This window comes from Pseudopipra pipra, chromosome 3, assembly GCF_036250125.1.
Source record: "Pseudopipra pipra isolate bDixPip1 chromosome 3, bDixPip1.hap1, whole genome shotgun sequence".
Classification (NCBI taxonomy): Eukaryota; Metazoa; Chordata; class Aves; order Passeriformes; family Pipridae; genus Pseudopipra; species Pseudopipra pipra.
In genome coordinates this window covers 98,127,740-98,144,387 of record NC_087551.1, presented here as the reverse complement: position 1 = coordinate 98,144,387, position 16,648 = coordinate 98,127,740, and the positions used below count along the sequence as shown (strand labels likewise).

The following is a 16,648-nucleotide window of genomic DNA, read 5'->3' as shown; positions in this document are numbered from 1 at the left end:
GTATTTCTTAAAAAAAGTGAAACTGCCTAGATATACTTTTCTTAAAAAAAAAATAAAATTAATATTGTGGGATAAGAAAGGGGCATTGTAGGAATATTTGAGCCTGTCGGGCTGGTCTGCTTAGAAAGTCTACACCAGCTAATTACTGTTTGTTTTTAAATAAGAGCCTTGATCCATATTTTGATCAACCAGCTAGAGTTTTTTCTTGAGGTTCAAATGTTCAAAGATGGCAATTACCATACTATCCCCCAAACTATCTATCTGTGTTTACTAGGGCTGGATGAACCCAAAATCTAGAGCCATGAAGCTGCAAAAAATATTCCCTAATCCTATCTATACTTCAGTTCTGTTGCACCACGGAACAGGAATACTGGGGGCAAATTCCATATCTGCATTCGACTGTCAGGTGGAAATTTTACACTGTAGCCACAATCATGTGGTTATTCACAAAAGAAAACTCAGATAAGAATATACGAAGAACACACCGTGAGATATGAGTGCATACTATGGAGAAACATTCCTTCCTTTTTTCTTTTAAGAGTTATTTCTTACTATTTTAAAACTATTCTAGGCTATGATTAATGAAGAAAACTTGAAATAAAAAAAAGAATAATGATAAACTGTAGTTTTGTTGCAGTGCAATTTAAACTAAAATCTGTGTTTATAATAGTTTATCCATATATTTATTCAAATTTATGAAAATGCATGCAAATTTGCATTCCATTTTTTTGTGGTTAGGTATACTACAAGGGTTGTTTCAGGCTATGCAGCTTCTCTAGGTAACAACTCTCACTGTCTTCTGTTGTGATGTGATTCAAACAACACGGTTTGCAACTGATCTTGAAATCTCAAACTGAAGAGAGCAAGCAAAGGTGAAGTAATATTACCCAAGAACTTAAAAGAAAATGGAAGAACTACCCATTCTTACAGGTGCTTTATGTAACAAAAAAAATGCCTTTAACTCATTTTTAAGTTTTTTGTGCCCATGCAGTTAAGCATGTAATTACCTGTTTACCAGGTTATAGTCTAGACATTCAGCACTCAATAAATTGGTGAGTGCATTCAGATGAAATTCTGGAGCATTATCACCACCCTAAATAATGCTTACATTTATTGCAAATCTTAAATGACTCTTTTTAAAAATTGTGAGCCTCTAAAGTATATCCCTTCCCCTAAAAGACCTAATTAATCGCTTAAGCACCCCTCCAGTTCTACTGAAGAGGCATCTGATTAACAGTCTTTTTCTAATAGAGGTAAGAACCTGGGAGGGTCAGAAATGAAATCTAAATGTCTCTTTTCACAGCTATTTGGGAAAGAAATTTGTGTAGTAGTTTGATCTGTATCTGCACTTGGATTGAACAATTGTGTTCAGGCAGAGAATTGCCTGGCATTATCTTATGACTCACTTGATAGAGCTTACCCCTACTTTTCATTACCTGAAAAGAGATCATTACAAAACATACAAGTAGTATAATTTTATAGCAATCTATTTTGAACTAGCAAATTAAATGGGAAGAAGAGAGGAAATGAAATGCAGCAAGCATAATTCTTTAAAATGTATTTCAAAGAAATGGGAGTCTAGGAGAAGTGTAGTAGATGGTCCAGGTTAGGGGGCAGGAGCCCTTTCACTGTCTTGTGAAATGGCAGGACTAACTGCATAGACCTGATTCGTGCTGGAGAACCCTTTCACTGAAAAAGGGTAAATATATGTGGGTGTCACAGGTGAAAAATATTTTAAAAAGTGAAGGGTAATAGATGCCAAATAATTGGGTGTATGTGTGTGTGTGTTTTGGCAAAGTCCAAAATTGTACTTTTGAGGTTTCAAGATGAGGACTACTGCTTTCTAGCTGCAGACAATGCAGATTGATTCTAAATTTTCCCAGCACTTGGACTAAATAGGAGTGAAATGTCCCGAACCCTCTCATTACCAAAGAGAAACATGACAGGATCAACAGTTAGGATAAAGATCATGCTTCTGCATATAAACTAGATTAGGAAAACCCTTGGTTTGGGGCATTCATAAAGAAAAGGAGGCCAAAACAGTAGGGTTTCCAAAGAAAAAAAAGTGGTCTTGGAGAGAAGATGACCAGGAAAGAAAGTGGTGAGCATCTTGACGAGGGGAAAGGTGCTGGTGGTCAGAGAGATGCACAGAGATGAAAACCAGGAGATGCTCAGGGACCTTCACTAGTTATAGTCCAGAAGTGTCACTTGGAGCAGCAGTACAGCATGAACCAACAGGACTTCCTGCCGAACTTTCCTAGACCAACAGGAATTTCCATTCTAGGATGGAAGTCAAGGGCTAGAGAGGGTGGTGGTGGAGTGAGGGAGCAAGGGAGTGTGAAATGACAAGTAGGCAGAAAGCTCTAATCTCTCCAGTTGTTAAGATCAGTACTCAGCTCCTCTACTAGTTACTGTTTATTCTGTCTCACCTGTGACAGTGGGAGAAGGACAAGGTGACCAGCAGAAAGGCTTGGAAGCCAGGCTTGGGGAGTTTGGAGGACTCCTTTATCATTAAAATCTGTGAGGAAGTGCAAAACCAAATATAATTGTTCTCCTCTGAATTCATAACCGAAACAAATCCCTAGTAACACTTTTTGGGAGAAGAATTAGTTAGAGGGAAAAGAATTTTGCAACCAAGGTTTTGCCATTCAGTTGGTTGGAAGAGCTAAAATTAATGAAGTACAAGGTTGTACCTGAAAGCTGGATCTCCCCACTCTCACAGCTTTTCTGTGAGACCATCTCATTTCTTGGTCCCTTTGCTTCCTATAGATAAAGGTCAACATAACTGCAAGTCCCAAAAATTAAATACAACCAGTTTTATAGGATACTCCTGAGAAATTTTTAATAGTCAAGCTGGTTGAAGCATCTCCAGGAATTAGAGAAAAACTATAATTAATAGAGGAATAATAACAGAAGATGCTGCAGAGACAGGCGTTGAGCCTAAGATTTCAACATCAAGACTCTTAAATTGATTTACCAGCATAATAGACAAAGCTGCCTGAAAGAAACTTATCCACAAGGTTTCAGGCACTTCTCTTGAACATGGTGCAGAACGTGTTTTTATAGATAAGAAAGTCTTTAGGCAGAAATGTAAGATGCCTTAGAATGCTTAAAAGACTAGAAGGCATACTTTGGCGGCTCTTAACTCAAAGCTAGCTGAATGCCTTTGAATAAAATACTGTGTCTTTCAGAGGTGCAGCAACCTTCCCAACAGCCTCTTTGCTCCATAGGAGGTTTTCCTTCCTCCATTGCTGTGACCTGCCTGTCTGCTCCTGCTGCTGCCGGCATCCTCTCTGCAGGAGCCAGAGACTGCCAGCTCCTTGCTGCAGCTGTAACACAGGAGGACTGCTCCAGGGGCAGGAGTGAGGAAAGTTTCACCTGACATGGTCACTTCTCACAGGGGAAGACAGTCTGCAAGCCAGGAGCACACAGTGCAGCAAGCAGTGTACTGTCTGCCATATCCACTCTGAATTGAAATAAAAACCATACTACCACAGGGACCAGAATATGGGAATTCCACCTCTTTTATTGTGGAGTCTTAAACATGCCTGTTTTACTTCTTCTGTGCCCTCTTTCCCTGTTCCTTCTCTTTCACAGATCCCCACAGCTTCAGCGGGAGGGTTTCAACCACCTCACTTCTCCCAAGCCTGCTGTATAGCCTGGTGCCTTCCTCCTGGATGTTTGGAAAGGTGAATTTAAATTAAGTGAAATGAGTGGTGTGGCCAGGTGTGACCACAGCTGTCTCATCTGTTTAAATTCTTGTCGTAGTCCTCTCAGAAGCGCTTTCCTGGAGCTCGGGGAGAAATTGGAGGGAAAAGAACCTGCTTGGAGAGGGAGAAGGTGGCAGAGGCGGCAGGGTGCAGAAACAAAGAGCCACAGCAGGGATCCGGGAATGGCAGGGAGAACATGAGTTGTACAAGGGCAAGTGGTACACACTCAATTTTGCAGAGAGAGCCAGAAGCAAGGACACTGTGGGCCAGGTGAGGAATCTTTCTGCTTTGTTCTGTTTACCAATTGGAGATTTCTGTCATTAAAGATAATGATCCTAGCCATTGTTCTAAGAAAAATTCACTTTGGGGAGATCACTATAAGAAGAAAACTAAGCAGATCCATCACAAACCTCTGGCCTGCTGAGAGTCTTAATGCGCATAATGCCTACGTGGGTGCTCCAAGCACAAGGAACTGAACACAAGATTAAAAGTGACGGCAACTGTTGCTTGTTGTCGTGTTTTAACATCAGCCAGTAGCTGAATACACACAGCTGCTCATTCACTCACCCTGCCACTCCCTCCACACCCACCGTGTGGGATGGGGAGAAGAATCAGAAAAAAAGATAAAACCCATAAATTAAGAATCTTTTAATAATGGAAATAAACTTTAAAAGTAACCATTATAATACTAACAATAATAATAACTGCGATGAAAAGAAGAGAGAGAGAGAAATAAAACCCAGAAGAAACAAGTGATGCACAATACAATTATTCACCTCCCACTGACCGATGTTAAATCCATCCACCAGGAGCAATTGGCAGCTCCCAGCAAACACTCCTCCACTCCCCAGTTAATGTACTGGGTATGACATTCTTTGGTATGGAATATCCCTTTGTCAAGTTTGAGTCAGCTGTCCCGGCCATGTACCCTCCCAGTTTTTTGTGCACTGCTAACTGGCAGACTGTGAGACACTGAAAAGGTATGAGTAATACGTACTCAAACTTGGGGCACTTTTAAGTGATCTGAGTTCTTAAGATTGGAGATGCTAAAGATAATTGAGCAGATAGTTGAATGGCTCTTGCTCATTTTAGTGATACCAATAGCATACTTTTCAGTTCTTTTCATCTGCTTTGACTATTCTTTTTTATTAAAGCCAATTAGAAAATTTTCTAACTGTAATGTATTATCTCTGATATAATTACCAGTAAGTCATGAATACCAGTCACATGACTGCCAATGAAAAGCTGTTCTGTTTCTTAAATTAGCTATCTTAATATTTTCTGCTGTAAATTTTCTTCTTTATTTTCCAAATCAACTTTATAAAAGTGCAATAGAGCAGAAATGGAACAGGGGTGCTATAAAAAAATCTTAGTGAATGAAATAATTGTAGCATTTACAACAGATGAGATGTTTGCAATTAATTTTACAGTTACCATTCAAGACATTATTTTGGGAAATAAAATATTTTACTAACTTAATACTGTTTGTACACATTTCATGATGGAAAACATTTGGTAAAACCTAAACTCTTGTTTATATTTTTAATAAAGTTTGAGGTTATGGCAAAGGAATCAAATTATAACCAATATGAAAGTTTATCTCTACAAATGTACCAAACTATCACAAATGGTCATGCTTTTAGTGAGAACACCTGCCAAACTTTATGTTGTTATATATCTGTAGTAAACAAAAGAAAGAGTATGACACAGCTACTGAGAATGGAAGTTATTTTCTGGAATAGTAGCTCTTCTGTTAAATTTTAAAATTATCTCATCTTGCAGGCAGACAAAAAGCCTCCATGCACATGGACATGGTTATACCATAAGGGCTGAAGTGGGGAGGCTCACATGGCACTGGCTAAGATCTAGAGAGTGAAGGAGATGAGGAGTCTCCTCCACATGACATGTCATTAGGCTGAAGATGCTTGTTAGAGTCTCTCTTAGTCCATGCCATTCTATTTCTTTTTTTTTGTCTAATCCCTGAAACCCCTTGCCTGAAACAGAATCACCTCACGAAGTTGAATATTTCCCACAGTTTGTAGACCCAGCCACTTTCTTTCTGACTCCTGCAGTCCCCAGGTCAGCTGCATAGAAGCAGCAGCAGGTATTTATCTTGTGGATTCTGGAACTGAATGATATTAGAGTATCCCAGTTTTGCGAAAAGTCAGTGACTAGAACAATCCAAATAATGTTATCTGATACAATGGTCATCTGATAGATTTTACAGGTTTTTATATTTTCCTTAAAAAGATGATTTCTGAAGGAAACCCATCATACTGTGACTTTATCAGGTATGATTTTAAATCTTGTTCCTTTCTACGAAAAGTTAGAAGCACTGGAAGCCAAGCTTCACTGTGTAAGTATTACATATGAGGACTGCAGCCCTATTAAGATAAAAGTTCCAAGGAGTGAAACTCGTTGAGGCTATCGCCTAAAGCAATCCCATCAGGCCTCCTGCTGAAGGTATATCTTCTACTTAAGAAAAACCACTATGTGTGCTTTCTGCTTTGTAGCAATGCTTTTCATTTTAATCTAGCTGTATTTGTTCTCGTGCTTTTATTCCAAGCAAACAAAAATGAATTCTTAGCAACCTGGGAATATGTTTCCTAATGCCCTGTAGCAAATACACTTTTTTTCAGCAACACAGGCTACTGGAGAGGGAAAATGAACCCTTTATGTGGTAAGAAAAGACAAGTAAAAATGGAAAAGTGCAAGGGATGTTTTCTGACCAAGAGTAATTACAGTGAATAGAAGTACTTTCTATTCATAGAGCAGGTAAACTTAACTCCCCTCTTCTTCAGGTTTGATCTAAAGCGGGAGCTGCAGCATGTGATCTCCATGGAACTGAAGTGCAAGAAGGTCACTCGCAGACCTGGCCTTAGAAGAAGAAACAAGCCTTTGAAACTTGTTTACTGACCCACTCTCTGTGTGGGACATATATATATTTTTAATGGCTCCATGTGGAAATGTGCGTTAGCAGAATATACACTACAGTTGTAGAAGCATCAAGCAAATCTTCATCAAAATGCTGTAGTTTGTAGCACTAGCATAAACCCTGCAGGCCCAATCATTAATGTGAAAGCCTACATTAACAATAATGGAGTTTTATTGGACTAAGAAGGTGGCCTACACAACTGGCATGAGGAGATTTTTGTTCTACTTCATGGTCTACTGCACTGAATATAAAACACAAACTGCAATGGGGCTGGGGGGCAAGAATGGGGAATGCGCTGCCTTGATTAGCCATTCGTGTTAACCAAATTAACGCTCCTACCTGAGCCACATCACTCTGACTAGCTTGTCAAGTGTGACTGTAGGCAGACCCCTGTATCCAGCAAAGGATTTACAATACTTCAGGATAGACACTATGACACCTTTTGCAGTGCTCATGTTAGGCTGCCTGTAGGTAGGCATACGTCCTCATTGTGCACCTCAAATCAGCTATACTGTGCTATTTTTGCAGGAACTTTGCCTTTGAGGAGCAATTCAGAGTGCCCTCAGTAAGCTTTATTTTTAGATAAGAGAAGAACACAATCCCTGTTTCTCATATTACAGTTCAGTGGCTGGAACATCTGCCCAGGAGGTGGAAAACTCCTTTGGAGCCCAATGCCATTGAGCTGAAATGTCTGAAACCCACATCCCTGCCCTAACCACAGCAGCCTGCAGCACAGGCAGAGAGATGAGGGCTTTCCTCCATGCCTTCACTGTGACTATTTTACTGCAAAAAAGCAAGAAGTCACAGGAACTCAGAAACCTGGAGCAAAAAACAGAGTGGGGCTTTCAGTCTTGGCAATAAGCCCACCAACAAGAGTAGGAGTAATGGCTCTTTCGTTCTGCCATATTCACAGCCTTCAGGCAAAGCATGTCAATCAGTCCATGGACTTCAGATAATGCAACAGTCTGTTCGAAGCTTGGTCAAAACCTACTGTACACGCTAGGGGATAAAATGTGCTGAATTCACTTCCATTTAAGCTCACCATGTTTTGCAGCACAGAGTGGAAAACAACCTGGGGGGTTGTTGCGCCCTCCCTTGCTGGTGAGTAGATGCCTTGACCATGTTTGACTGCGTGGGCTTTACAGCACAGCCACCCTCACTGGCCATATTCCTTACCATAAATGTTGCTTTTGGACACACTGCCTTATCTGACTGTTCCTGGGGTGCCGGAGGAAACTGTAACTACTATAAACTGAATTCATTCTGCATGTACTTGTTTAAAAGACACCTTTAGCTTAAAGGTAGTTAAAAGCCCTTGTACTTTCTAAATAAAGAAATTCTTTAAATTATCTAGATCTCTTCTGTTGTTGCTTTATATTCTGTATAGTTCTTGAACGTCACAAAGTAATTACACAGCCATAGAGGAGCATTATATTTTCTTGCTATAAGAAATTCCGTCATCTCTGACAATAAACAGTTTTTTAACAAATGGTAATACTGATCTGCCTGTGTGTCAGGTGTATACATACAATTGTGTACTACTGCACCCTGGTACAATTTAGAGTGTTTAATTGAAACAAATAGATCTCTTTTACCTTCCGATTCTGTAGGATATGATAAATACATACCACTCTTGTATTACCACAAGGCTGTTTTTACAAAGTTTGGGCAGGAAAGGGTTTCATGTAGAGAAAGTTCATGGTGCAATTATCAAGGCTTTCCATTCCTTCCACTGATATTTTTCATTTTGATTTTTATGTTTATTTTTATTGAAGGTTTATATTGCTATTTTCATTTCTGTAATGACAATCTCTCTAAATAGAGAGGAAATAAAATGTGATAAAACACCACTCAGTCATTTTCTGGTAATTTTTTTAAACACTGGAGAACCTGACCTACATTATTTAGGTGCAAGGTAAGATGCAGTAAAATGTAACTGCTCACCAGGATGCTGGAGACAACTGTGACAGTTGTGTTGCTGAGGATCTTTGTGCAATTCTGAATGTGCTCAGACATATGGTTCACTTCTCCATTTCTCACTTAAACTGGGCATAAGCACATATGGACTATTTTTGCTCATCCATATAAATCCAGCAAAACTTCACCAGCAAGTTTGTTTAAATAATTTAGACTGAAGTTCTACTTTAGGAAGACCTGTGACTTTCAGAATCTAAGAGAGGATTAGCGTTGTGTCTCACCTGTTGCATCTCTTTCTACTGTTCCATCGTCCATGTCTCTCCTCTGTTTCATCACCTCCTTCAGACAGGCTTTTTAAGGCCTTTACCCTATATGTGTTTTGAGATGAAATTTCCAAAGCTGTATAAAGATGCAATTGAAACTGAGAAGTTTTGATTGCTGTCTGCTCACAATTCTGGCTGAAACAGAACCATCTCTTCTTTTTCATGGATATCACAGCTATTCAAATATTTCATTTTTTCAACTAGTTAATTTTCACTGAAACTAACAGTTATAGATACAGCATAACAAGTGAAAAATATCTAGTTAAAAACACTCTTAATTACTCCCCTGTGGTCTTTTCTCTAACTTGGTAAATGTTAAGCATTTTAACCAAAGACTTGTATTTACATTGCATTTCAAATTCACAGTTGAGTTGAATTTGTACATGGAACTTCCAGTTGTCAGTATGCTCTGAGTTTTGGCTATTCAGCTCATGATTTAAAGTTTTTGTGTTTTTGGAGTTCCTGTTGCTACTACATATACTGTTCTTTGTCACTGATTTATATCATCACTGTTGTTGGCCATGAACTATGGAGATATACTCTGACAACTATACCAATAATTATACCATATACATCAGAATTTTACTGAGTCAAGGAATACTTGAATCAAAGTGTTGTACTCAAAAGGAGAAAAATTAATGAAAGAGTCGAAAATTAGCTATAAACCAGAGGTTCTGGAAATTGGTTTAAAATATCAGCTTTGAATGGTGGCTTTGTTTGGATACAAATAAACATTTATGAGGTTCTTATTCTTACAGTCTGGCTGAGAGAAAATCCAAGATTTTCTTTTGCACTATTATGTATTTATACTACTAAACTTGGTGTAAGAACTGTGGCTCATGCATTATTCTTGGCTCCCTGGGAAATTACATTTTTCTGAGGTAGGAGTACAGGACTGCCTCTGAGTCCTAGTAGCTTCTCGATTTTCTGGCATGAAGTAGGAACATGAGGAGCTCAGTGGTCTCAGTCTACAGAAACCACAGGGTGGGCCATCTACATTATTATATTTTAATACTGTAGCATGTGAGAGGGAAAACCAGCCAATGCCTTCTAAACTCATCACTAGTGTAATGCTACGATTTCATTTTTTTCAGTGAAAAAAATGCAGTAAACTCAAAATTATATCAAGTCCTTTGTAGCATACATACAACATTTGCAAGTCAAAATAATTCTGCAAAGCTGTAGTTGGTGTAAACAGAATCAGAGTCAATCTACTATATGTGGTCAGATATTGGAAGAGGCTGCCCAGGGAATCACCTGGAAGTATTCAAAAGGTGTGTGGATGTGGCACTTGGAGACATGGTTTAGTGGTGAACACGGTCGTACTGATTGATGGTTGTACTCAATGATCTTAGAGGTCTTTTCCAACCTAAATTATTCTTTGATTGTATGATTCTTTGATAAATGCCTATTGGGTACCCAGGATACCTGGCTGAACTTTGTTGTCTTTGGGATTGAGCTGGGAGAGCACCCAAGGGGGAGGTATGAGGTAGGATCCCAGGCAGGGGTTGGTGCCAGCAGGGTAGAAGAGTGATGGGACTGCGGAAGGCTGCTCTGAAAAGACAGTTTGGGAATCTCCTGTGAACTTATCAGGTGGTTCTGTTGAATGAAATTGTACAGCCTCTATCATGTTCCTGCATAAAAATGACCATTTTAGGTTTTTTATATTATAAAAAATTCTGCGTATACAAGGGATTTCAAATGACTGAGCCATCAGCATAGCCATGAGACACTGTTATGTTAGCACAGCCAGTGCAACCTGAGATATTTCACCACAAAGAGGTGGCAAAAGAGGGATTCTTGATCATTGCAAAAGAACATCCTAACACCTTGCTGTCATCACAACAGTTTTGCTGAATGAATACATGCAGTAGAAATTAAATGTATCCCTATTTTAAATGTGCCCTCGTGCTGGCTGCATATGCAACAGCAACAATTTGCTTGATATCTTTAGCAAGTACATGAGTTATGTACCTGTGTGCAATTGTCACAGTGTCTGAGGATCTTCCACACACAATCAATGGCCAGTGACATTATTCTAGAAGCAGCTGGTGGATCTCTCAAAATCGCCAGGTCTTGTTCTTGTGAGTTTCTTTAACCTGCTGGATGTCTGCTGGAAACTCAACACAGCAGAGAAGAGGCAGTCTAGGAGATTCCTAGAATGTATAAAGGATAATTTCCTAGTCCAGCTGGTAAACGAGCCTACCAGTGGTGGGGCCCCGCTAGATGTTCTGTTCACAAACAGAGAGGGGCTGGTGGGAGATCCGGTGGTTGGAGGCCGTCTGGGGCACAGTGACCATGAAATAATAGAGTTTTCAATACTCAGGGGTGCAAAGAGGATCATCAATAAAACTTCTATCCTGGACTTCCACAGGGCAGATTTTGGCCTACTCAGAAGACTGGTTCACAGGGTGAAACAGCCCTTGGGAAACAGCCCTTGAAAACAGAGGGGTCTAGGAGGAATGGACATGCTTCAAGAAGCAAGTCTTGAATGCACAGGAGCAGGCTGTCCCAGTGTGCCAAAAGGTGAGCCAGTGGGGAAGACGGCCAGCCTGGCTAAACAGGGAGATTTTAAAGGAAATTAGGGGAAAAAAGAGAGCTTACCAACTATGGGAAAAAGGGCTGGCTACTCATGAAGAGTTTCGGAATATAGTTAGGTCATGTAGAAAGAATATTAGAGAGACAAAAGAGCCACTTGGATCCCCATGAGTCTATGGGACCAGATGGGATCCATCCTAGGGTGATGAGGGACCTGGCCGAAGAGCTCGCCAGGCTGCTCTCTATCATTTACCAACAGTCCTGGCTCACTGGAGAGCTCCCAGTGCCTGGCAAGCTTATGGAGCACATCATCCTAAGTACAATCACACAGCACCCACAGGATGGACAAGGGATCAGACCCAGCCAGCACAGGTTTAGGAAAGGCAGGTCCTGTCTGACCAACGTGATCTCCTTTTATGATCAGGTGATCCGCCTGGTGGATGAGGGGAAGGCTGTGGATGTGGTCTATCCGGACTTCAGCAAGGCCTTTGACACCGTCTCCCACAGCACACTCCAGAAAAGGTTTGCAGCCCATGGCTTGGACCTGGGCACTCTCTGCTGGGTTAGGAACTGGTTGGAGGGCTGGGCCCAGAGAGTGGTGGTGAACGGGGCTGCATCAGTTGGTGGCTGGTCACTAGTGGTGTCCCCCAGGGATCAGTGTTGGGCCCAGTTCTATTTCATATCTTTACTGATGATCTGGATGAGGGCATTGAATGTACCATTAGCAAATTTGCAGGTGACACCAAATTGGGAGGGCGTGTTGATCTGCTGGAAGGCAGGAGGGCTCTTCAGAGAGACCTGGACAAGCTGGAGAGATGGTCTGATTCCAATGGGATGAGGTTCAACAAGGCCAAGTGCCGGGTCCTCCACTTTGGTCACAACTCCATGCAGTGCTACAGGCTGGAGACAAAGTGGCTAGAGAACAGCCAGGCAGAAAGAATCTGGGAGTTTGGATTGACAGGAAGCTGAACATGAGCCAGCAGTGTGCCCAGGTGGCCAAGAGGGTCAATGGCATCCTGGCCTGTATCAGGAACAGTGTGGCCAGCAGGACCAGGGAAGTGATTCTTCCCCTGTACTCTGCGTTGGTGAGGCCACACCTGGAGTACTGTGTTCAGTTCTGGGCCCCTCAGTTCAGGAAGGATATTGAGGTGCTGGAGCAGGTCCAGAGAAGAGCAGTGAGGCTGGTGAAGGGACTCAAGCACAAGTTCTATGAGGAGAGGCTGAGGGAGCTGGAGTTGTTTAGCCTGGAGAAGAGGAGGCTCAGGGGAGACCTCATCACTCTCTATGACTATCTGAAAGGAAGTTGTAGCCAGGTGGGCGTCGGTCTCTTCTCCCAGGCAACCAGCAGTAAGACAAGAGGGCATCGTGTTAAGCTGTGCCAGGGGAGGTTTAGGTTGGATATTAGGAAGAAATTTTTTATGGAGAGAGTAATCAGACATTGGAATGGGCTGCCCAGGGAGGTGGTGGATTGACTGTCCCTGGAGCTTTTTAAGATGAGACTGGATGTGGCACTTAGTGCCATGGTCTAGTAACCACAGTGGTAGTGGATCAAGGGTTGGACTTGATGATTTTGGAGGTCTTTTCCAACTTGGTTGATTCTATGATTCTATGACATCCCCTGACCCCACTGGGGGCTCTTGAACTAAACAGTAATTTTTAACACCTGCTGTCCTCCTCGTAACACCAAAAGTGAGAAATTAAACTTCTGGCTGTTTACTATAATTTCCATTTTTGAATGAGTATTCCCTGTCAAATACCTGCTTGATTTTTACACCAGTGGCATGTTGGAATAGGCCTCCTAAAAGTAAAATATGATACAGGCACTATTAATTACATACCTTTTCTCAAGTTGTACAGGCTTTTGCTAGGCAACCATTAAAGTGCTCTCAAATACTCTGCTGTTGTGGTTAACTCTGTATTTTCGTTAAAGCAAGCATTTAGGCCATTTCTCTTTTGGTTGATTCAGTCCCCTCCGGAGTCACATGTACCTGCCAAGGGGATGCACAGCATGTAAACTTCACTGATACAGATCTCTTGAGGCATCTGGTTTGGTTTTAGGGTGGAGAAAAGAGAGCTCACAAGACACAGTTTTTGGGTCTAAGTTAGCTTTGCTTTTGTCTCTAGAGAATAAGATCATGGGAGATACAAACATGATGAAATGTGCACTAAACCAACTGAAACCTACTCCATGCCTATTCCTTTAAAACAGAAGAGTAAGTGCTGTGCTGAGGAAGTCCCATAGGACACTCTTCCCTGTAGCAAGCATTGTCTGCAACCTTCTATTGATTCCTTCCCAAGGGAACCACATACATACATACACAGACCCCAACAAAAAAGGAAACGATGGATGCAGAATCCCTGGAGAGCAGTAAGCTGATGCTGAAACGAGGGACCATCCTAAAGATACAGGATGGCTCCAGACTATTACAACGATTTCAAGCAATATGTGTCTGTTATGTTTGTGAGATGTCCTTGATACCATGTTGAGGTTGCTTATTAGTTTCAACCAGGAGTAGAGGGTTAGAAAATTTGTGCATGTGGTCCTGCGTTAGTAGGAAGATTTGTTCCTGCACATTATTAAACTTCTTTAAAAAGTCAGGGAATCTCGGGTAAAGTTAAAATCTCTTCAGATAGAGCCTCAGAAGGACTAAAGAGATCCGATAAAATGTAAAATATTTTTTGGTATATTTCATCTGAGAAGGAGTTTTTTGAGACACTGTTACTATATATGCACACACATGTACATATGTGTGTAAATACATATGTACACATGTAGTATGTATTTATAAAGTATGTTCTATGCTGGTTTACTAAAAACCAGTCAACTGATGAAATCACTTTTGTGGATTAAAATAGCCTCTCAGATAATCTAAAAATCTTTCAGAGGCAAGGCAGAGTCCTTGTGGTGTAATGTACAGAGTGCCCTGGCTCTGCTGACATGTCAAGTGCTGTTTCCCATCATCCTCATGCTCCTTGAGTAGTACTGTGAACAACAAGTATATATGGAGCATCCACACAACATAACATTACAAGCCTTGATGCCCTTTACTTCCTGGAGACTGAGGTAGTTCTTTCTTCATTGCAAGCCATAATACTGCAGTGTGCATTATAGACCTGATCTCAGGTCCTAAACTACTTGAGGCAAGGAGTCCTGATATAGGCACAGAACTCCTGCCTTTGTGGCTTCCCACACATCCCAAAGAAATGCAGGTGGACAAGCAGAGTCTGTATGCAGGTCTGTCTCCAAATCTGGACGTGAACAGGATATATGTGGGGACCAAGGCTGCACAATGTTTTGTAGACTGCAAGTCCAGTGCACTCCACAATATCTGAAAATGCAGATACTGGACAGAGAGGAGGTGCCTCTAGGGACACTCGTGATTTGGGTCAACATGACGGGAATCGATTCCTAACTTAAGGGCACTAAGTATTCACCAAAATGGTTTACTTTTAATTATATAGGAACCTACATTCCTAACCTAGGCATTTTCGTTTAGATAACCAACCTTACCTTCCCCATCCAGTGAGGAAGGAAAGCAGAATCTGGTTAACAATCACTATTATGAGGTCAATGTTAGCAGCACTAGAACTGAAAAATTTCAAGCATTTGTCTTCTTGGCATTTATATCGAAGTTTGTTTGCCATTTGCATTTCTTTGTATTTCCCTGTGAGTCTAGGATTAAAATGCACACTTAAACTCAGCTGAATCCATAAAGCATCCACTATAGAAATTCATGCTCGGTCAGAAACTTTGCAAAATTTTAATGAAGTCATAACTAAATTCAAAGTTGAGTTAGCTGTGCTTTGTTATTTTGTAATGAAAGTTCTGGGCAGCACTGCTCAAGTGGAGAGGACTGCTGCTGCTCCTGTGATTAGTAAACATGGGAGACATGCTGAGCCAATGCCTCCCTGCGGCATTCTCACTGAAGTCAAAGTCACCCTCGAGATGAATTTGACCTGTTGAACTCAGTGCTTTTAGAACTAATAGCGTAATTTCTTCAACATACAGCTACAAGGAAAAAGACTTGCGACTTGAAGGCCGGGTTGTATGAGTTCAGTTTAACAGTGTGGAGAAAAGGTGTGGAAGACAAATCTGCCACAAACTAGGTTAAATTCTGATTTTCTGAAACATTGGCTAAAAAAACCCCACATTGTATCTGCCTAATCTGAGGCTGAGTCAGAAGACAGGACAAGGAGGCTAGTGTATACAAAGGTGTCTCGTGTCTCTTTTGGCTCATATTATAGTGTACGGATTCTTCAAAATTATTTCAAGATTCTTCAAACCTTCCAGGGACACAGGAATAGCAGAAATTAGAAATGTTAGTGCTGAGTAAGAAAACCTGGTCAGCCTAAGGGAAACCTTCAGGACAAAGTAGATAAAACTGCTCAGCTCAGTAAGTACTTGTATCTGGAGACAAAGAGAATCAAGAGCAATTAAAACAGGCATGATTGAGCAAGCATCCTTCAAAGGATGACCTTGAATTTCCTTTTCATATTCACTGGAATTTATTGGCCATCCAGGGTAAAAGAACAAAACAGTGCATGTTATTTTGCTGGATTCCATGGTATCCTGGAGAAAAAGCAGATATGATCCACCATAAACATCTGGAAAGAATAGAATGACCAGCTTTTCTTAATGTGTAGGATGGTCAAATGGAATAAAGAGCCTCTGCCTATTTACAGAGATTACCCTTTTACTGTATATGGGATAATCATATCAATATCTTTCTTCCCAATTCCATTAATCATTTGTATGCATGTGTTCTGGATTTGAAGTCCACTGATCCGCGCAGATCCGTTAGATCATGAGTGCTGTTTTCCAGTTCTAGAACTGGATGGACCACTGTGCCTGGATATTGAAGAGGGCATTGAATGCAGCCCAGCTCTCAATGTTAGTTGAGGCAGTTCAAATGTGTCCTTTCTGTAAAGGATAATCCATGGCCAAATCAGTAGTATGAGACTTACTAATGACTGTGTATGATAAAATGGTAATTAATATAACATGTATGTGGTTTCTATGTATACAGACAAAATATTTAATAGAATATAATACATTCACTTCCAGAAGCAAATTAATGAAGGTAGCAAACTATTTGGTTTTTTTAAGATGTTTCTAGCATATTTGCATTGCTTTTAAACCATAAAAATGGCAAACTTCTTCAGAAGAGAAAAAATGTGATTTTACAAAGGGACACATAATCATAGTGTTATTTTATGAAACTATA

The 16,648-nt window shown here is 40.7% G+C and overlaps 1 long non-coding RNA gene across 2 annotated transcripts in view; it reads right to left on the bottom strand.

The window, feature by feature from the left end:
- Positions 1-16,648, bottom strand: part of LOC135412067 (uncharacterized) — a 107,774-nt gene that overhangs the window by 53,544 nt on the left and 37,582 nt on the right. For both annotated transcript variants that reach the window (XR_010429483.1, XR_010429484.1), the window contains exons 4-5: positions 13,262-13,411; positions 8,844-8,930 (exon numbers count right to left, since the gene is read on the bottom strand). This is a non-coding gene — a long non-coding RNA (uncharacterized LOC135412067). The remainder of the gene's footprint in view (positions 1-8,843; positions 8,931-13,261; positions 13,412-16,648) is intronic.